This window comes from Salmo salar, chromosome ssa22 (assembly GCF_905237065.1).
Source record: "Salmo salar chromosome ssa22, Ssal_v3.1, whole genome shotgun sequence".
In the NCBI taxonomy this organism is placed as follows: domain Eukaryota; kingdom Metazoa; phylum Chordata; class Actinopteri; order Salmoniformes; family Salmonidae; genus Salmo; species Salmo salar.
In genome coordinates, this window is record NC_059463.1 from 20,185,108 (window position 1) to 20,207,487 (window position 22,380).

Sequence of the window (22,380 nt, forward strand, 5' to 3'; positions counted from 1 at the left end):
ATGGGGGGGGGGGGGTGTCAATGTAATAGTCCGGTGGCCTTTTGATTAATTGTTCTGCAGTCTTATGGCTTGGGGGTAGAAGCTGTTAAGGAGCTTGGTCCTAGACTTGGCGCTAAGGTACCGCTTGCCGTGCGGTAGCAGAGAAAACAGTCTATAACTTGGGTGATGAGTCCATGACAATTTTATGTGCTTTCCTCTGACACCGCCTATTATTTAGGTCCTGGATGGCAGGAAGCTTGGCCCCAGTGATGTACTGGGCCGTACGCAGTACCCTCTGTAGAGCCTTACGGTCAGATGCCGAGCAGTTGCCATACCAGGCGGTGATGCAACCGGTCACGATGCTCTCGATGGTGCAGCTGTAGAACTTTGTGAGGATCTGGGGACCCATGCCAAATCAGTTGTCATGTCAAAGATAAACATGAAGGCCAAGCTAGCAGCACTAATTCCTCCAAACAATTATTTTGTCTTCCGGCAGGCAAAGCAGTGGTCAATTTCAATTAGGCCTCCTCCCACACACAGGTAATTCATGTCCAGCACCACTATAGAAAAGGCCCATAGAGTTGGTGGAATCGCTGTTTAATTAACTGCCATTTGCGCAGCTGGGCCAGAGCGCTTTAATTAGGTCAGGCGGAAATGTCCGACAGATCTCATCTCATTAAAAGGAGGAAATCGCCCCAACTCGGTCTAATCCAGACATTCTGTGCGTCCAAGAATCAACCGATTCTGTTATCTTTCATCAAAACTATCTATTGCGATCGGGAGAGCGAGTCATCAGTTATTGTTTATAGTTATTACTGCAGAGCCCGGCTTGGAGCGCACGCTTCAAACCTATTGTGTTATGTCAATGGGCAATGATCACGGCCCTATAGATCATCACAGGCCAATTATGCCATTGATATCTGGTTAAAACGTAACGAAATTACATGTACATATGAAAACAAACCTGGAAGGATGAAATATGAAATGTAATTATTATTTGGTGAATTGATAAATCCTGATCTCAAACTGATTGAGATTATAGACTGAATAATTGATAACTGATCGATTTATTTGCATTATTATTCTCATGATTATGATTTATGGTTAGGATCCTAAATGACTCAATCATGATTCATATTGAATTCCTATTGAACTGAATTACCTAATTATATTAATAATGATTATTCTGTTTCCTTTTCTTATGCAGCACAGACAGACTACCCAGTAAATATACCACTGAGTGGTTAAAGGAATTCCTGCCTCAGTCTCCTCCAGTCCTCTGTCACCTGACCCATGACCACCTGTTCACCTTTACTATTGTCAGTCTGTCTAGCTACCCACACAAATTCCAATAATCGTTCAACCACTCTCTCTATGGTGGACTCACCCTGCAGACTTATACAGAGGCAGCGATACGACTAGGGCGAGCAATGTCTGGAGTACTCACCCAAGAAAGAGTGAGACAGGTTGAGAAATACAGAAACACACAGACAGAGAATAAAACAGAGAAGAAACTCTTTTCAACGTGAGGGATCTTTATAGTGTAAATTACAAGCCTGACAAAGTACAGTTGAAGTTGGAAGTTTACATACACTTAGTTTGGAGTAATTAAAACTCGTTTTTCAACCACTCCACACATTTGTTGTTAACAAACTATAGTTTTGACAAGTCGGGTTAGGACATCTACTTTTTGCATGACAAGTAATTTTTCCAACAATTGTTTACAGACAAATTATTTCACTTATAATTCACTGTATCACAATTCCAGTGGGTCAGAAGTTTACATACACTAAGTTGACTATGCCTTTAAACTGCTTGGAAAATTCCAGAAAATGATGTAATGGCTATAGAAGCTTCTGATAGGCTTATTGACATCATTTGAGTCAATTGGAGGTGTACCTGTGGATGTATTTCAAGGCCTACCTTCACACTCAGTGCCTCTTTGCTTGACATCATGGGAAAATCAAAAGAAATCAGCCAAGACCGCAGAAAATAAATTGTAGACCTCCACAAGTCTGGTTCATCTTTGAGAGCAATTTCCAAACTCCTGAAGGTACCACGTTCATCAGTACAAACAATAGTATGCATGTATAAACACCATGGGACCACGCAGCCGTCATACCGCTCAGGAAGGAGACAAGTTCTGTCTCCTAGAGATGAACGTACTTTGGTGCGAAAAGTACAAATCAATCCCAGAACAACAGCAAAGGACCTTGTGAAGATGCTGGAGGAAACCGGTACAAAAGTATCTATATCCACAGTAAAACGAGTCCTATATCGACATAACCTGAAAGGCCACTCAGCAATGAAGAAGCCACTGCTCCAAAACCGCCATAAAAAGCCAGACTACGGTTTGCAACTGCACATTGGGACAAAGATCATACTTTTTGGAGAAATGTCCTCTGGTCTGATGTAACAAACATATAACTTTTTGGCCATAATGACCATCGTTACGTTTGGAGGAAAACGGGGGAGGCTTGCAAGCCGAAGAACACCATTGCAACCGTGAAGCACGGGGGTGGCAGCATCATGTTGTGGGAGTGCTTTGCTGCAGGAGGGACTGGTGCACTTCACAAAATAAATGGCATAATGAGGATGGAAAATTATGTGGATATATTGAAGCAACATCTAAAGACATCAGTCAGGAGGTTAAAGCTTGGTCGCAAATAGGTCTTCCAAATGGACAATGACCCCAAGCATACTTCCAAAGTTGTGGCAAAATGGCTTAAGGACAACAAAGTCAAGGTATTGGAGTGGCCATCACAAAGCCCTGACCTCAATCCTATAGAAAATTTGTGGGCAGAACTGAAAAAGCGTGTGCGAGCAAGGAAGCCTACAAATCTGATTCAGTTTCACCAGCTCTGTCAGGAGGAATGGGCCAAAATTCACCCAACTTATTGTGGAAAGCTTGTGGAAGGCTACCCGAAACGTTTGACCCAAGTTAAACAATTTAAAGGCAATGCTACCAAATACTAATTGAGTGTATGTAAACTTCTGACCCACTGGGGATGTGATGAAAGAAATAAAACCCGAAATAAATAATTATCTCTACTATTATTCTGACATTTCACATTCGTCAAATAAAGTGGTGATCCTAACTGACCTAAGACAGGGAATTTTTACTTGGATTAAATGTCAGGAATTGTGAAAAACTGAGTTTAAATGTATTTGGCTAAGGTGTATGTAAACTTCCAACTTCAACTGTAAAACAGTCAGAGGAAATACTGTCATTAGAGAAAACAATAGTCATAATCACAGACTCAACAGGGAGAGTTAGGCAAGCATGGTCATTCTGTAGCAGTTGAGTAGGAAAGGGAAAGGGGGAAGCCTAGCCAGTTGTACAACTGAATGCATTCAACTGAAATGTGTCTTCCGCATTTAACCCAACCCCTCTGAATCAGAGAGGTGCGGGGGGATGCCATAATCGACATTCACGTCTCCGGTGCCCAGGGAAGAGTGGGTTAACTGCCTTGCTCAGGGGCAGAATGACAGAACCTTTCGATTACTGGCCCAACGCTCTAACCAACTAGAGCGGGGCTGGACCCAGCAAACCTGCAGTAACAGGGCAAGAACACTACCTACGCCATTAAGGTCCTGTTGGCAGTAGCTGTGCTGTGCTGACATACAGATGGGCTATAATACTCCAATACACTTGTAATGTCTATGATTGGATCATTGAGGGAGATATGAGGGTCAGTACTGGAGTACCTTAAGGGATGTGTTGGAAGAATGAGGAACAATAACATTTAATATGATTTAATACACGTCCTGTCCTTAAAACAATGCAGTGGTTTTGAGTGTGCTCCCTAATCCTAGAGTCTGGGGGATTGTCCTTCCTCTGAGGCCAGGACTAATGAGGTGTTACCAATTCTATCTGGGACTATCGGGAGGAATCACAGGCTGTGACAAATGCAGATCTGTAGTTTAATATTGCATAGGTTATCATTTCCATTGTAAAAATACAAACAAATAACTCTCCGTGGCAATGATAGAAGAAAATCCTACGGCTAAAGGGAAAAAAACTGTCATTCCATGTATTCATTGTATCTGGTAAATGTCATGACGTAATGACAACGAAATGAAAGAAAGCAAAAGATACAACATCCCTTTGAGGGAACACCTCCCTGTCTATTGTTTTCCAGTGAGATTTTTCTAATACCTATGAAAACACACATATAAGTTCTACCTCAAGACACAGATTAGTGTTAAAAGCCTGAAATGGCAGCTTTGATCTAGTTATAGTAATCACAGTAGTCTACAACACTGAGCATTGAACCTCGGCCCCAAACTCTGTCTCAAACCAGGTATATGTACCCATATACACTCAGATACACTATGCAAAAGTATGTGGACACCCCTTCAAATTAGTGGATTTGGCTATTTCAGCCACACCTGTTGCTGACAGGTGTATAAAATCGAGCACACAGCTATGCAATCTCCATAGACAAACATTGGCAGTAGACTGGGCTTATTGTAGAGCTCAGTGACTTTCAACGAGGCACCGTCATAGGATGCCACCTTTCTAACTCGTCAATTTCGGACCTGCTAGAGCTGCCCCGGTCAACTGTAAGTGCTGTTATTGTGAAGTGGAAATGTCTAGGATCAACAACAGCTCAGCCGTAAAGTGCTAGGCCACACAAGCTCACAAAACGAGACCGAGTAATGAAGAGCGTAGCGAGTACAAATCGTCTGTCCACGGTTGCAACACTCACTACCGGAAGCAACACAACACTCCATCTGGAAGCAACGTCAGCACAAGGACTGTTCGTCAGGAGCTTCATGAAATGGGTTTCCATGGCCGAGCAGCCTCACACAAGCCTAAGATCACCATGCGCATTGCCAAGTGTCGGCTGGAGAGGTGTAAAGCTGGCCGCCATTGGACTCTGGAGCAGTGGAAACGTTCTCTGGAGTGATGAATCTGGGTTTGGCAGATGCCAGGAGAACGCTCCCTGCCCAAATACATAGTGCGAACTCTAAAGTTTGGAGGAGGAATAATGGTTTGGGCTAGGCCCCTTAGGTGAAGGGAAGTCTTAACGCAACAGCATACAATGACATTCTAGACGATTCTGTGCTTCCAACTTTGTGGCAACAGTTTGGGGAAGGCCCTTTCCTGCTTCAGCATGACAATGCCCCCGTTCACAAAGCGAGGTCCATGCAGAAATGGTTTGTTGAGATCGGTGTGGAAGAACTTGACTGACCTGCACAGAGCCCTGACCTCCACCCCATCAAATACCTTTGGGATGAATTGGAAGCCCGACTGCGAGCTAGGCCTAATCGCCAAACACCAGCGTCCGACTTCACTAATGCTCTTGTGGCTGAATGGATGCAAGTCCCCACAGCAATGTTCCAACATCTAGTGGAAAGCCTTCCCAGAAGAATGGAGGCTGTTATAGCAGCAAAGAGGGGACCAACTTCATAATAATGCCCATGATTTTGGAATGAGATGTTTGACGAGCAGGTGTCCACATACATTTGGTAATGTAATGTATAATGATGAAATAACAGCATATATTTCTTTGTCATCACATTACAATTTACCTCCCATGAATGTACTGAATAGTACAGTATGACCCTTTGCTGCTGTGGGCCTTTAGGTCTGGTGTGGGAGGCGAGGGCTGATGTCAAAGGTCATGGGGATAGCCTGTGTGTCAAGCTCTCCTCCTACAAAGATGTTAAAGAAAGTTTTTCACAATGTATAGGGAACTAGGAGGTTTTCCTGGTTTAGAGGATCAATATTATTTTTCATCAACAAAGGTTTTGTATACATGGGGAGAACTACATCCCAAATACCCCTTCATTCCCTTTGAATTCACCCTTGCTACCTCTCACCTAACTGAAAAATGTATTATCTCTTAACGGAGGTCTGGAGGAGAACGGGGTCATGGATCAGACATACTCTCCAAAAGCTCCCCTCCAACTTCACCAGACCATCAGACCATCTTTCTCCTGGAACCCACAAGGGAAAAACAAAAAGAGGGCACCCAGGCACCAACAAAACAGATAGGATGGAAGAGAACTAGCGTATGATGGAGGGCAGTGGTCCGTGGCCTATGTTCCCCGAAGAGCGATGGGCCTAATACTTGTTGGATTATACTTTGTTTTTGCCTCTGTGGTTTGAAGAAATTATGTTGAACTACTTCAGTTAGGCACTCCAAAGATTAATCTCACTAGTTATTTCCTTGTCTCCTCTCCTTCATACCCACTGATCTGAAACACAGCCTAGTTTCTTCATCAAAGACACAGGGTAGAGTCCCTCCAAGCGGTAAAGAGAGAAGCAGCAGCACTTCCACTACAAGTCCCCCTCAATGCATCTCAGCAGGACACACCATCTCCTCCTCTTTATCTTGGTCTCTCCCAACCCATTTTCCATTTAAAGCTATTTGCCTACAGGCTGCTCAAACCATGAACACCATAATCAGAGCTGACACCTACTTAGCATGCAGCTCCATTCCACCATTACAGACAGCTGGATGGCCAGCTTGCCAAAAGGAGGAGAGATGGCAGTTTGGTTTCAATTCCTGGAAAGGATGATTAAATGTCTTCTGCCATTTTCAGATTATGCTGCTTGACCTCACACACTCACCTGGGTACGAGCGTCAATATTGACTAACTGGTCTATTAACCAATTTACTGCCTGGTGGTCAGGCTGACATTTTAAGAGGTCTTTTCAAACAGCTCATAATTTTCACAACTTCCCGGTATTATTCCAACCTCATAGCGCGGAAATGCACTGAGTATACAAAACATTAAGAACACCTGCTCTTTCCATGACATAGACTGACCAGGTAAATCGAAGTGAAAGCTTTTTTTTGGGGGGGGGGGCAACTCAATATTAGGAAGGTGTTCCTAATGTTTGGTATGCTCAGTATATATATATATATAAATCACAGGGAAATCATGTTTAAGAATGCACTGGGCCATTAAGAGTTTACAGTTCAGTTTGCTTCCCTCTACTGGACGTAATGGTACTACTGAGCAGTAACTACAGTAAAGATGGAAGCCCTACCATTAATGGACAATTCATTGAAAACATTTAACTTTTAATAATCCTAAATGAGGCATTTAAAACTGTTACAAAAGCGAGTGAAAGTGCATGCTTGAACTAATGTACAATAACTGAACATCACATTCGTCATGTGCTGTACACCACATATTGCCACAGCCAATATCAGGTGATCTGTGCCACCTTGTGGTGGTAAATGGATATTAAGGGGAAGGTAGTTTAGTAAGTAGGTAGTGTAGTAAGTAGGTAGTGTAGTAAATAGGTAGACCGTACAGTCCAGTGTGGGAAGGGTTTCTGGTTAGGCTGCTGGCTGAGACAGCTTTATGTCATCTCCTTCTTTAATTAACTGAGCTTCATATATCCACAGTGCATGAGAGAGAGAGAGAGAGAGAGAGAGAGAGAGAGAGAGAGAGAGAGAGAGAGAGTGTGTGTGTGTGTGTGTGTGTGTGTGTGTGTGTGTGTGTGTGTGTGTGTGTGTGTGTGTGTGTGTGTGTGTGAGAGAGAGAGAGAGAGAGAGAGCCCCAATTACAATTCACAGAATCATGATCATGTAAAATAAAAAATCCTAATTTCATTCTCTATGACACACGCCTGTCCTGCATAAATGAAAGATCGATAAAGGTAAAGAAATCTCCATCTGGCCATCGTCCTGCTCTCTGTCCTCTCCAAGACAGTACAGTGGCTACATATGTGTGCTAGCTGCTGTGGAGCATTTTGTATTCTCCCTAAGGTGGCATTGCAACAGAGGACCACATATGGTGTCCAGCAGTGAGCAGAGCAGGATGCTAGGCTAGGAGAGGACATTCTAAAGCACATCTACAATGTACTGTATCAGTCTCTCTGTTCTCTTAACAACCCATTTCCCAAGGTATACTGTAAGCCTTATCTCAAGCACAGAGAAACACAGCAGAATGGCAGAAATAAATACATTCAGTGCTTTAAGTACTGCGATATGGCATTTACCGCTAACATCACACTGTTTTGGTTGAGAGGGATCAGGGGCTTATGAAAAGCAAACAAGCACACACACACACAAATCACGGTGCACAGATGTCAGTTCAATGTCTAGTTTTGATTTACATTTGGTTGAGTTGTCAACTAACGTTTGTTTATTAAACGTGAAATCAACAAAAAGTGTCACCATGTCATTGGATTTAGGTGAAAAATTAGGTGAAAAAAATCCAATCAGTTTTCCACGTTGATTCAACGTCATCACATGACATTTTTTGGTCGAAACGATGAGGAAACAATGTTAATTCAGTTTTTGCCCAGTGGGAGTGTTGGGTAGTAACAGATTACATGTAACGGGGATTACGTAATCTGATTACAAAAAAAATAACTGTAATCAACCCAGATTACTTTAAAAAAAAAATCGGATTACATTCTTAAAAACAGCCGATTACATTCGGGAAAATTTGATAAAACTTTGTCATCATTGCTGTCATTTATCCCACCATTAAGAATTTTCACATGCTCTCAGAAATTATATTGTTCTGCTGATTGCCCTTGAAGGGTGGATGGCTTCTTTTGTATTCAAACTTGTTGCATGAATAGTGGCTTCCAAAACATTTACACCTTGCCCAATGGTCAATCAGACAGCAGTCTGGACTACAGAGTTCCTGCTTGCTGCTTTCAGGCAGTGCAGTTTCACTCTCTCTCTCGCGCCTTTGTGAAATGCTTTCTGATTGTACAATATTTCAAAATGTAATCGCAGGAAAAACACTGTATTGAAAGCAACAACTGTTGTTACTGTTGAAGAGAAAATGGTCCCAGCTTTCTGGTCTGAATTGTATTTCATCTTGAAAAAAGGGCACTCAGGCCATTAACCTGTTGGGTCTAGGGGGCAGCATTTGCACGTCTGGATAAAAAAAATGTACCCGATTTAATCTGGTTACTAATCCTACCCAGTAACTAGAATATGCATATACTTATTATATATGGATAGAAAACACTCTAAAGTTTCCAAAACTGTTTGAATGGTGTCTGTGAGTATAACAGAACTCATTTGGCAGGCAAAACCCTGAGACATTTTCTGACAGGAAGTGGATACCTGATGTGTTGTATTGACTTTAAACCTATCCCATTGAAAAACACAGGGGTTTAGGAATATTTTGGCACTTCCTATTGCTTCCACTAGATGTCACCAGCCTTTACAAAGTGTTTTGAGTCTTCTGGAGGGAGATCTGACCGAACAAGAGCCATGGAACGGTGATGTCCCATTAGACACCTGGCGCGCTACTTCATGTTGGGTACCCTCGTTCCAATACGTTATAAAAGGCTATGCATTCGTCCACCTTGAATATTATTCATGTTCTGGTTAAAAAAGGCCCTAATGATTTATGCTATACAACGTTTGACATGTTTGAACGAACGGAAATATATTTTTTCCCCTCGTTCATGACGAGAAGTCCGGCTGGCTTACATCATGTGCTAACGAGACGGAGATTTTTGGACATAAATGATGAGCTTTTTTGAACAAAACTACATTCGTTATGGACCTGTGATACCTGGAAGTGACATCTGATGAAGAGAATCAAAGGTAATGGATTATTTACATAGTATTTTCGATTTTAGATCTCCCCAACATGACGTCTAGTCTGTATCGCAACGCGTATTTTTCTGGGCACAGTGCTCAGATTATTGCAAAGTGTGATTTCCCAGTAAGGTTATTTTTAAATCTGGCAAGTTGATTGCGTTCAAAAGATGTAAATCTATAATTCTTTAAATGACAATATAATATTTTACCAATGTTTTCTAATTTTAATTATTTAATTTGTGACGCTGACTTGACTGCCGGTTATTGGAGGGAAACGATTTCCTCAACATCAATGCCATAGTAAAACGCTGTTTTTGTATATAAATATGAACTTGATAGAACTAAAAATGCATGCATTGTCTAACATAATGTCCTAGGAGTGTCATCTGATGGAGATTGTAAAAGGTTAGTGTATCATTTTAGCTGGTTTTATGGTTTTGGTGACCCTGTCTTTGACTTGACAAAACATTACACACAACTCTTGTAAATGTACTGTCCTAACATACTCTAAATTTATGCTTTCGCCATAAAACCTTTTTGAAATCGTAAAACGTGGTTAGATTAAGGAGATGTTTATCTTTCAAATGGTGTAACATAGTTGTATTTTTGAAAAATTTGAATTTTGACATTTATTTGGATTCAAATTTGCCGCTCTTGAAATGCACCTGCTGTTGATGGAGTGCACCACAGGTGGCACGCTAGCGTCCCACCTAGCCCCAAGAGGTTAAAGGTGGGTGCTGTCATGACTCTCCTGTGAAGATCTGAAGGATCAGATTACAGTGCGTACGCTCTACAGAGCGCTCTCTCTCGTAGAGCAGGAGAGCGGGAAGTCGGCTGTTCTATGACAGTCGGAAATACAGAAACTCCTTTCCCCACTCTGCCAAAATGAAAGTTGAGAATCCCTTTGTTACCACAGAGAAAGACTTTTCAGTACGGTAAACACAAAAGGTTATATATATTTCTTTATTCCAACCAGTTTTAATGGTCCGTGTGTATTTAAAAAATAATCATGTCCAACATTTACTGTGTTGTGATATCATTAAAGACGTTATAACGGAAACACTGTAACTTTAAGAGCTTTCACAATGTATTTATCAGATTCACATCTAGATGTTGTGGGGTGGCAGGTAGCCTAGTAGTTAGAGTGTTGGGCCAGTAACTGAAAGGTTGCTGGATCGAATCCCCGAGCTGACAAGGTAAAAATCTGTCCTTCTGCTCCTGAACAAGGCAGTTAACCCACTGTTTCCTGGTAGACTGTCATTGTAAATATGAATTTCTTCTTAACTGACTTGCCTAGTAAAATAACATATATTATTAAATATGAAACTATTTGTGAGAAGATGAAATGTGACTTTAGGCTTCTAAATTACAAAATGTTTTTTTTTTATGTAAAGATTATCCAGTCAGTGGCCACACCATCATGAGCACAGACATTATAGCCAAACATCATGGAATGCCCCTTTCCACAGAGTTAATAAAAGGACTCATGACAAAATGTACATTTAGTCAAGATAATGCAGGGATGGGGTCCCCACGTTGAAATGGCTACCACTCTATAGACCAAACAGACTAAGGCGTGAGCCGGATGTTGCAAAATGCTTTAAACAACTACATTACCAAAGGACCAAAACACCAGAGAGCATGTAGCAGTAGCTACATGTTTAAATGGTTAAAGAAATCTACAAACTAAAGGCCCATTAGTCTGGTAAACACATCCAATCTAAGAACAATGGTACTCTGAAAGATCCATTCTCAAGAACATTTCCGAATGGTACTCTGACGTATCCATTATAAAAAGCTAGTGGTTCCTCCTTTAACAGTTGCGTCATACTGCGGCACACCCTGCGTGCTGCTGCAGCATTCTGTGGCACGTCATTTAACTGTCAGACATTTTTTCTGTTACTGCAAGTTATTGCTAATTTGACAACCAGAGGGAATCTTTGAGAAACACTTGATAATATTCCGTATTGGCATTACCAGAGAATTTAAAACCTTATAACATAATATATGGGACTGATTTGATGAAATTTGGCTTAATTAATTTGATTAATATTATGGTGTGTCTATTCAGAGAAAAACGAAAAACAAAACCTTCAGGGTTTCCGTTAGTGTCACGTCCTGACCATAGAGAGCTCTTATTTTCTATGGTAGAGTAGGTCAGGGCGTGACTGGGGGGGCTATCTAGTTTATTTAGTTCTATGTTGTTTTGGTTCTAGTTTCTTTTTTCTATGTTGGGATTTTTGTATGATCCCCAATTAGAGGCAGCTGGTCATCGTTGTCTGTAATTGGGGATCATATTGAAGTAGTTGTTTTTCCCACCTGTGTTTGTGGGAGATTATTTTGAGTTAGTGCATGTTGCACCTCTTTCGTCACGGTTTGTGTTTTGTTTGTAGATTTTGTTTGTTTTGCAAAGTTTCACATTAAAATAAATGACGTGGAACGATACCCACGCTGCGCTTTGGTCTCCTTCCTACGACGAACGTGACAGTTAGGATGGAATGGAAAATATGGAGCTGTACAATGTGACGGTCGGGAGTAGGCTACAGGATTGGAGGATTCTAAATTGTTTGCCTTCATTAGACAACTTTGCTCCAATATTTCTGTAAGACAGTGATATTTATTCCCATAGTAATTCGTTATGGATCCATAATGAAATCAAAATCTGCATTTTGAAATAGTATTTTTCATCATTATTTTATTAACAAAATGTGTTTATTTGTTTATTAGGCTACTGTGCAGTCTACAATACATACTGTAGTAAACATGGGAAAGTGCCTAATTCCTTACATAAGGGAGAGCAGGCCATGTCTGTACTACAGAATGCGGGAGACCGGTGTTATTTCATAGTTGTGATGTCTTCACTATTACTATTCTATAATGTAGAAAATAGTAAAAATAAAGAGAAATCCTGGAATGAGTAAGTGTGTCCAAACTTTTGACTGGTACTTGCTTAATTAATTTGATTAATATTATGGTGTTTCTATTCCATGAAAAATGAAAAACCCTCTGGGTTTCTGTTAGGATGGAACAGAAAATATGGCACTGTACAACGTGGCGGTCATAAATTCAGAGCATTGTCAGTTTGTAAATTCAGACCATTTCGCTTTCGCGGCGCACACTGGACGTTCGGGCTGATATGACTAATCCGCACATTTATTTGCCAAGGAAGAGTACATTATCAGTGAATATATTCAATATACAGGCTACAACGTGGGAATCTTATGTGTGGTAATAACTACAGTGCACGTATATAGGACTTGCATCCTTGGCACAATAAAGTTATTATATTCTACTCTATCCATAGGCTTCACTAATACCATTCAGACTTGAAGTTGATACAACAACTATTATAGCTGAGGTTCATAGATTGGTATGAATATTAGTTCAGAACCTAACGTTTTAGGCTCCATACACAGATCGGCTACATACTGTTGCTAGCTACACATCCATAGTCATACAGTTATTTTTATCCTCCACTACACAATAAGCAAGTAAATAGTTAGCTAGCTATGTTACTTCAGCTGCATTGCAAGGCAAGCTTGCACAATTGTACATTCATTTTGCAATACATTTTTTAGCTAGCTAGATTCTTTACATCCACTGTTTCACAAGATGACAGCCTGGTTTGCTGGTTTTCTCAGGAGTCCCTAAAACATTAAACAACATGAATTACAAATTCATTCTCATGTCATAACACTAGCTAGCTAGCTGGCTAATGTTAGCTTGTCAGATAACTTGCTAAATAGCGATTTCGTAAATTTAATTTATGACAAAAAAATATGCACAAATGTTTGTCTCTACATTAACTAATATATTCCTCTCAATTGTACATCTTTTGCTTGACTCGTTATGATGTTATAACTACATTTGGTTCCACCGTAATGTTTTGTCAGCCATTCTCACCCAGGGACGGGTGGTTCGTGTCAAATTTGTCATTTGAACCACTCGATATGATTGGTCATATTAAAACCTTGGGACCCAAATGCATAATGAGTGCTCTCTCCCCCTTGTGGTGGTCTGGAGCAATGAAGCCATGACACTGGGTACCTCTAAGTCCAGTGGTGTAAGCTCACAACTTTTAAAGGAGGAACCACTGTACGACTACAAAAGACTTTGATCTCTGGTGGACACACCAGAGACTTTCTGTTGACTGACTATCCAGCAGACGGACCGGCGATCGCAGAGAGGGACAACAAAGGCATAAACTCGTAAATATGTAAATCACAATTTCTTTTCGAATGAGCGGTTGTTCATGTTCAAAGTATTAGCATTTCCATGAGTGTAGTTATTGACTGTAGGGACGTGGGTCCACTCTGAGTTTCTTGCTCTTGAGCTGGCCCCACCCCTTTCCTTTGTCTACCTAGCCGTCATATCGGCTTAGCCCACTAGGGACTTTTCAGTGTATTATGTCAGTAACCAATGTATAACTACTGTGTGTGTGTGTTTATGTAATTCTGTGATTGATTAGTTAGTTAGTAAATAAATAATTAAGCAAATTTTTATATCGCTGATTCATAATTTATGTTAGGGTGCGCGCAGATATCCAAGGGTTTGCGACATTCAGGAATGAGACTGATGAGGTAATAATAACATTAACAAGTGACTATAATCAATAAGATATGAAAATATCTGAAGAGTTAATTAGGGAAATAGAGACTCTTTAAACATTTTCCCGTGGTGCCCCGACTTCCTAGTTAATTAAAGTGTACATGATTAGTTTAATCACATGAGGAATAATTACACATAGAGAATTGATTTGATAATATAACAGTCTTCATATTTAATGATAGTCACGCTACGACAGTGCATAGGCCTATACATGATAGTTACTGTTAGATGTAAATTAAACAGCTAACTATCAGTGATATTAGGCTATATTTAGAGTTAGCGATCTAGCTAACCACTCCCTAAGGTGATTAACTAGCCCCAAATGAATTAGCCTATGTGATATTAGTCCCCAAAAAGATATAGACAAATTCATCTCAATTGAACAAAAACATCTGAAAATTCTGGACAGCTCTTTTGATACTAAAATAATAACAACAATTTCCTAGTTGTCAAACCCCGAATTCATGACAATCACTGGTTTAGGTTGCACATGAAAATATATGGAATCATGCTTTCGTGCTTGAACATGATGCTACAATAAACAATTCATTTCCTTGAATAATACAATTTTAGTAGTCTAATACACTTGTTAATGAAACACTTTGAATGATTTTATAATATAATGAGGCTACAATTTATTTATTTATTATGTGACCCCATTGCAATTGTAGTGACTATGCTCTTACACATACGTGAATTAAAGGATCTTTAGGCTATGCTCCCACACTAGACCCCAAATTGGAAATACAACTAAATGTTTTAAACGTTTTAAAATATGTCTTTTAAAAAATATATGTTTTTAAACGTTTTAAGTAATCAAAAAGTAATCGGATTACGTTATTTTACGTTATTACTTTATTTTTCATGCAACTGTAATCAGTAACGGATTACATTTATCGAGTAACCTGCCCAACCATGCATGCACACACACACACACACACACACACACACACACACACACACACACACACACACACACACACACACACACACACACACTTTCACATACACACATAAACACAACAAGAGAGAGAGTGAGAGAGATGGAGAGAGAGCAATTCTAAACTCACATTAGGGTAAAAAACCTCCGGGCCCACCCCCTTCCCCAGCTTTCTCCCCCCCTCCTTCCCTCCCTCCCCCTCTCTTTCCTGCAGCTGCCTCCATTCCCTATGATTTCAGTCATTTACCACTCACGTTTATAGTGGAGGCCTTTGAACAGGCGAGTGTGTCATTGTGAAGGGGAGTGTGTGCTAAGCCCCACGCCTGTGTGTATATCAGTCTCTCCCAGCTGGGCTCCTGGGGGAGGGATAACATCCAGAGAAGCCTGGATGTGGTCCTCGGATGAAGAGTGGGAGAATGCTGGGAAAGAGGTTAGAATGAGGGCTGGGGAATGATTATGTTCTTTTGTCCTTCTAAATGAAATTCTATCCACACAGATTACCACAGTCAGTTACACATTCAGTACACACAAGAAGATACATCCCTCACCCCCCATGAAAACATACATGAGATAAATATATGAGAAAGATGGCTGGGATGGGCTCATGGACTCAATGAGAATGGAGAACGAAAGCAAGAGTGAGAACGGAGGATGAGGTGAAATTCAAATAGTGAGAAGAAGGGAACGCGTGAGGGGGTGCTCGAGGGAGAGGGATCGTTAAGTGTGTAGTACAGGTGGAGTGTATGATAAGGACACTGTATTCATTCAGTCAGTGTCACTGAGGAGCCTAAGCACAGCATTCATCAGCTACACTTAGGTTTCCTCAGGCACTATAGATGCTGCTATCCACCTGTTCTATTACAGTTTTTCTGCAATTGCTTACACACTTAAATTGTACTTTTCCCACAATTAGCAAAACCTTACACTCAAGGAGCAAAACACAAGGCTAGATTTGCACAACTGTAAGCACATTGTCAGCTTCACACTATTTGCAAAACATTACACACAGTGATTTGCAAAACACTAAACACACTTGTATACATCAGGCACAGAAGTATATCATGATGTCACTTCCTTGCAATTCCAAAGCACTGACTGTCAAATTACCACACCTATGAGCCAATCTGTTAAACACAGCCATCAGGTGCACAAACACATGATTGCTAAATTGTAGACACACCAATCAGGTTTAAGCACTATAAAAATGCAGCAGGTAGGTTCACCTGCCTTCAACCAAAATGGAAGGAGTCAGAAGAAGAGTGAGGGTGAGAGGAGGAGTACACAGAGGAGGAGAAGGAGGTAGAGGAAGAGGAAGAGGCAGAGGCCGAGCCAGAGGTCGAGGAAGACCTGAAGCAGGAGGAGAACGTGCACAAAGAAGAAGAGGACCAAACTTATCAAATGACATTCGTGCAACACTAGTGGACCATGTTGTGAACCACGGATTGACGCTGAGGGAGGCTGGACTGAGAGTTCAGCCAAATCTTAGCAGATATACAGTGGCATCTGTCATAAGGACTTTTTGACAGGAAAACAGGTAAAATAATATCTTTCTACAGTTACAGTAATCAGCCGCTTATTGTATGCACCATATCAACACTTGTGATACCCCTTCCTGTGACATTGTACAGTAAGTTACATGTATTATTCTCTACATAGGATTGAGGGTCGGGAACGACAAGGAGGAAGGGGGCCCATATTCACGCAAGAACAAGAGAGAGAGATAATAAACATGGTTTTGGCCAATAATGCTATCAGGCTCAGAGAACTACAAGTCAACATTATTGGTGACCATGCCATTTTCAATAATGTCCATCAGGTCTCTCAGTCAACACTGGCACGCATCCTGAAAAGACATCAGGTTCAAATGAAACAACTTTATCGAGTGCCTTTTGAGCGGAATTCAGAGAGGGTCAAACGGCTGCGGCATGAGTATGTGGAGGTTTGTATTGTTCACTTTAGCACTGTGATGTTGCATACTGCACACATAACTTTTTAACATTGACTGTATACTAGACCTATCCTGAACTACACAATCTTGTCTTTCACTGTATTTCAGGGAGTTTTGCAGATGGATGCTGAGGAAATCCTGCATGAATTCATATATATTGATGAGGCAGGGTTCAACCTCACAAAAGCAAGGAGAGGCAGAAATATCATTGGCCACAGGGCTATAATCAATGTCCCAGGGCAACGTGGGGGGGTAACATCACCCTTTGCGCTGCAATTTCACAGCATGGGGTTCTCCTCCGTCATGCCAAAATGGGCCCTTACAACACACCTCACATTCTCGCATTTTTGGACCGATTGCACCACATCGTCACAGCAGGTAATGAAATGCACCAGATGCAATACACTGTCATCTGGGACAATGTGTCATTCCACCGCTCTGCTTTGGTCCAGAACTGGTTTCAACACCATCCACAGTTGACAGTACTATACCTTCCACCATACTCTCCGTTTCTAAACCCTATCGAAGAGTTTTTCTCTGCATGGCGGTGGAAGGTTTACGATATCCAGCCCCAGGCTCAGGTACCCCTCATTCAGGCCATGGAGGACGCCTGTGACCAAGTCGACGCCGCAGCTGTGCAAGGATGGATTCGACATTCAAGACGGTTCTTCCCGCGTTGTCTTGCTAATGAGGATATTGCTTGTGATGTTGATGAAATTCTCTGGCCTGATCCAGCTAAGAGATAATGCGAAGAGATAATGTATAGTATGTTTACTGTAGTATTTTCTGTACAATATTGTCCGTTTTTTCAGATTATTTTTTATGTTTGTTGTTGTTATTTACTGTAACTGTAACCTGTACTGTTTGTCTGTTGTTTGCTGAGCTAACAGTGTTATGCACACTACTGTAGTAGCATGAAAACTGGGACATGTTTTGTTGTGATTCTCCATGTTGACATGTTGACTGATTTGGGTATATGGAGAGAAATAAATGATATTTTCCTCAGTCTGCAGCATTGGTCTTGTGTAGTGTTTGTATAGTTGCACTTTCTCTGTGTACTTAATTTACAGTACTCTAATCAGTGACAATTAGACTTGCTAAAAGTGTTTTAGGTTAGCAACAGCAGTGTGTAACTGGTTCAAAAAGATTGAAGTCAATATGAAATGTGTGTGTTTCGTATGGTAACAAAATATTGTTTTTATGAAGTCGTGTATAGTTTTGACAAAAGTGTTCCATTTTGCAAATGATCTGAAGTGTTGTGCTACTTTGGTGTAGGGTTGTGCTAATTGTGTGTAGTGTTTTGACAAACCGGCCCTGTTTTCAAAATTGTGCTTAAACAATTGAAAAAAACTGTAAAGACGTTAGGCCCACTTTGGGAACAAAAAGTCTGAAATCTTCTCTCTTTACGACTGCAGAAATCTGGACCATGTCTGCAGCCCATTACATGTTTTGATCCACCATCAAAAAAACTTTGGGTCATATAGAGTCTATGAATGCCAGGAAGCCAGCTATTATACCATTATTACCGACAGGGTTAGAAAAACTAACTATTTCAATAATGTCCTATTTTGTATATAGTCCTTTCTATCTATCTAGTTTTGAAAGAGGACCATCTTAGATATGTTATATTGTACTTTTAAGGGGCTTAATGACATAACCCAACACACACTGTGATAACAGTCCTGATCAAGACATGATGGTAGAATCAAGTTCTCATGGCAGTTGATCTCCCTACATGGTGAATGGTTTGTGCCCTGTCTAACCTATGACCCTCTCTCTCCCTATCTCTCCCCCCCATCTCCCTGTAAGCTTGACTGACCATAAGCAGGCAGAAAATCTCAATGTATTTTTATAACAGTGCTTCTTCATGCTCCTCTTCTCCCCATGGGGTTTCCATGGCTACACAGCAGTGCAGTTAGTCAGCCTCAGCCACCAAACAGTAATATGATTTGACTGTGTTTGTGTTTGTGTGTGTGTGTGTGTCTTGCCATTACACGCTTCACGCTTTCCCCTATGTGTGTGTGTGTGTGTGTGTGTGTGTGTGTGTGTGTGTGTGTGTTTAGTAAGCCTCCGCACCCAGCAGTGGTACAATCCGAACAAGTGTTTATGTGTGTGGATGGTGGGACACCAGTTATTCTTTGTGTGTATTGGGACAATCAATGGGTCTGTGAGTGTATGTGACAGTGAATGTTTGTGCAAAAACCTATGAGTGAGTGTTAATTATACTATATGTAAGAGTTGACTCATTTAGCAAAACACCACTTTACATCCATATTACTGTGCAAGTGAAATTCTTTCTGTTTTACTAAAGAGACGAGACACAAAAGTGTGTTCACCTTGATGAATCTGTTAATAATGATTTTTGCTCTTCACACAATGGTGTATGATGTTACAGAACTACGAACTTGTGAATAAGTTGGTACTCCGTCTCTGGAGAAAAGGCAACACCAGACCATTACACGCGTCAAGCTTTCCCCTGTAGAATTTCACTCACTGAGCGAGTAGCGTTGGGCTTGATTTCTGCCCCTGGCTCTGACATTGGGCCCTCCCAGCAAACAGGACGGGACAGGCTGTCCTTCTCTTGTCTGACTCACAGACAGAGCCGAGCCCAGGCCAGGCCCATAGTCTCAGGGAGGGACGTGAGCTCCTCTCTGACCTGATGGGTTAGGGTTAGCAGGGCTAGATTCCAGCCTAAAGCTGCATCCACATGGGCCTTATGACATTGGATTGGAACTGAAGAGTTCATTGCTTTGCATTCTGTTGAGCTTGTAGGTTTGAAGCCAGATAGTGTTTCTTGAAGCTTTGGAAATTGACATCATCTGACATTTGCTAACGTCCAGGGAGGTATGAGAGAGTGAGAGAGAGAGAGAGAGAGACAGACAGACAGACAGACAGACAGACAGACAGACAGACAGACAGACAGACAGACAGACAGACAGACAGACAGACAGACAGAGAGAAAGACAGAGAGAGAGACAGAGAGACAGAGAGAGAGAGACAGAGAGACAGAAAGACAAACAGAGACAGAGAGAGATAGAGAAAGAGACAGAAAGAGACAGAGAGACACAGAGAGGAGATTAATACTCTCTTGAGGAGGTGCATATTTTTTCTCCCATTTCCCATAACAATAATTATCTGAAATGGAAATTCCTCTTATTCAGCACCATTTGTGAAATAAAAATAGAGAAATCTCAACTTGTGTAAGGTTCTGTTTTCTTGAGCATTACTTATACACTGTCCGATGAAAACAATAACATTGTGTCTAGTTGAGACACCTGAGAAAGTTGTATCAAGTATTTCACAGTCACACTGAAGTCACTGATACTATACTGATATCTGATACAAATCCATATTTGTTAGTCAGCTGTCAGTATTCTGAAAGAAACCTATCATCTGAAACAAGAGCGCTACGCTGCAGGCAAGACAGTGACTGTACATTAATACAACTAGTTCAGTATTAGGATGCCCACACATGCCCACACACACACACACACACACACACACACACACACACACACACACACAGAGGAGTTGAGGCACATATCAAAGGACAGTTTCTGCATGACTTGGGAGGGAGGAATTTACAGCTGTTTGGAGAATTGTGTGCCAGATACTGACAATAAAAAAAATATTTTAAAAAGTAACCTTTATTTAACTAGGCAAGTCAGTTAAGAACAAATTCTTAATTACAATGACAGCCTACCCCGGCCAAACCCAGAGAACGCTGGGCCAATTGTGCGCCGCCCTATGGGACTCCCAATCACGGCCAGATGTGATGCAGCCTGGATTCAAACCAGGTACTGCAGTGACACCTCTTGCACTGAGATGCAGTGTCTTAGACCACCGCACCACTCGGGCGCATGTGCCAGAGAGCCACAGCTGCAGCTTCGGAAATGTATGGGAGATGACCCATACATCCATGTCTACTGGAAAGGTTATGGACCACATATAACTCTCTTGAATAATCATCCACAAATAGATCATACAGACATAAAGATTGGTACCGTTGTGTGCGAGACAACACAATTGCATTTTTAAAATGTCATTGGTAATGTAAATGTCAGCACGGACCTAAACCCATCAGATTAAATGTAACAAACTGAACTGACAACCATGACTCTTCATTAATTTCAAAAGAAGTCAGAAAAGGTTTCCTCTACTACACTGTACATGCTTAGAAAAAAGTAGAACCCTTTTGGGTTCCATGTAGAACCCTTTCCACAGAGGGTTCTACAAGGAACCCAAAGGGGTTCTACCTGGAACCAAAAAAGGATCCTCTATGAGGACACCCAAAGAACCCTTTTGGAACCCTTTTCTCGAAGAGAGTAGACTCCTGAGAAGCCTCCATGTCAACTCTATTTAGACTTATTCTCTGAGCCATTTACCTTTTGTGTTTCATTTCCCTCCAGAAAAGCAGATCAGAATAAATGCCCTCTGTCTCTCAGTAAACTACTTTGATTAGGGGGAAGACAGAGACATCTACATCCATCCTGCCTCCTGGAGCCCGTACAGAGCAAGGAATAGGGCAGGGACTGGGAAACTGACTGACCGACTGAAGGCCTAATCACGGCAAAAAAATGATAATCTGGGGCAAACATACACACATTTAGCTTTCAGAGGCATAATAATGGTCTTTAGACATATTCAACTTCTTCCTATGTTGATGAGCCTTGGATACATACAACTCTCTGATGATAATCTCTGCAACGGCTGCACTCTTGGTTCAGTTGGGACCTATGTACACATTAAATACCGTTTTCACAGCTTGATAGACATAAATGTACCTATGTCGCCTGGTCTATTCCTACTAGGAAATAATTGTGACATTGTATTGGATTTGATTATATTGAAATTGTTCATATGTGCCCTAACCGCTGCCAGAAAGATAATTAAAAAAAACATTGGTTTGATCCAAATACTTCTGTAGCCCTTTCCTGCAGTCAAATGACCTAGTGGCCTCATGTTATGAATATTTTTCATAATTTCATACTCTTCCTGGGGTCCATCAAAATTAAAGAAGTTATACATTTTAAAAACATTACAATACATTCATAACAGATTTCACAATATATTAAGTGTGTGCCTTCAGGCCTCTACTCTACTACCAGATATCTACAACACAATATCTATGTGTAAATGTGTGTATAGTGTGTATGTGTCTATGTTTGTGTTGCTTCACAGTCCCCGCTGTTCCATAAGGTGTATTTTTATATTTTTTTTTAATCAAATTTTACTGCTGGCATGAGTTACTTTATGTGTAATACAGTTCCACAAAGTCATGGCTCTATGTAGTGCTGTGCGCCTCCCATAGTCTGTTCTGGACTTGGGGACTGTGAAGAGACCTCTGGTGGAATGTCTTGTGGGGT

General features: G+C 41.1%; 1 protein-coding gene across 2 annotated transcripts in view; it reads right to left on the reverse strand.

Annotated features, from left to right (window-relative positions):
- Positions 1-22,380, reverse strand: part of LOC106582942 (synaptoporin) — a 34,141-nt gene that overhangs the window by 4,703 nt on the left and 7,058 nt on the right. The gene's annotated exons all lie outside the window — the stretch shown is intronic.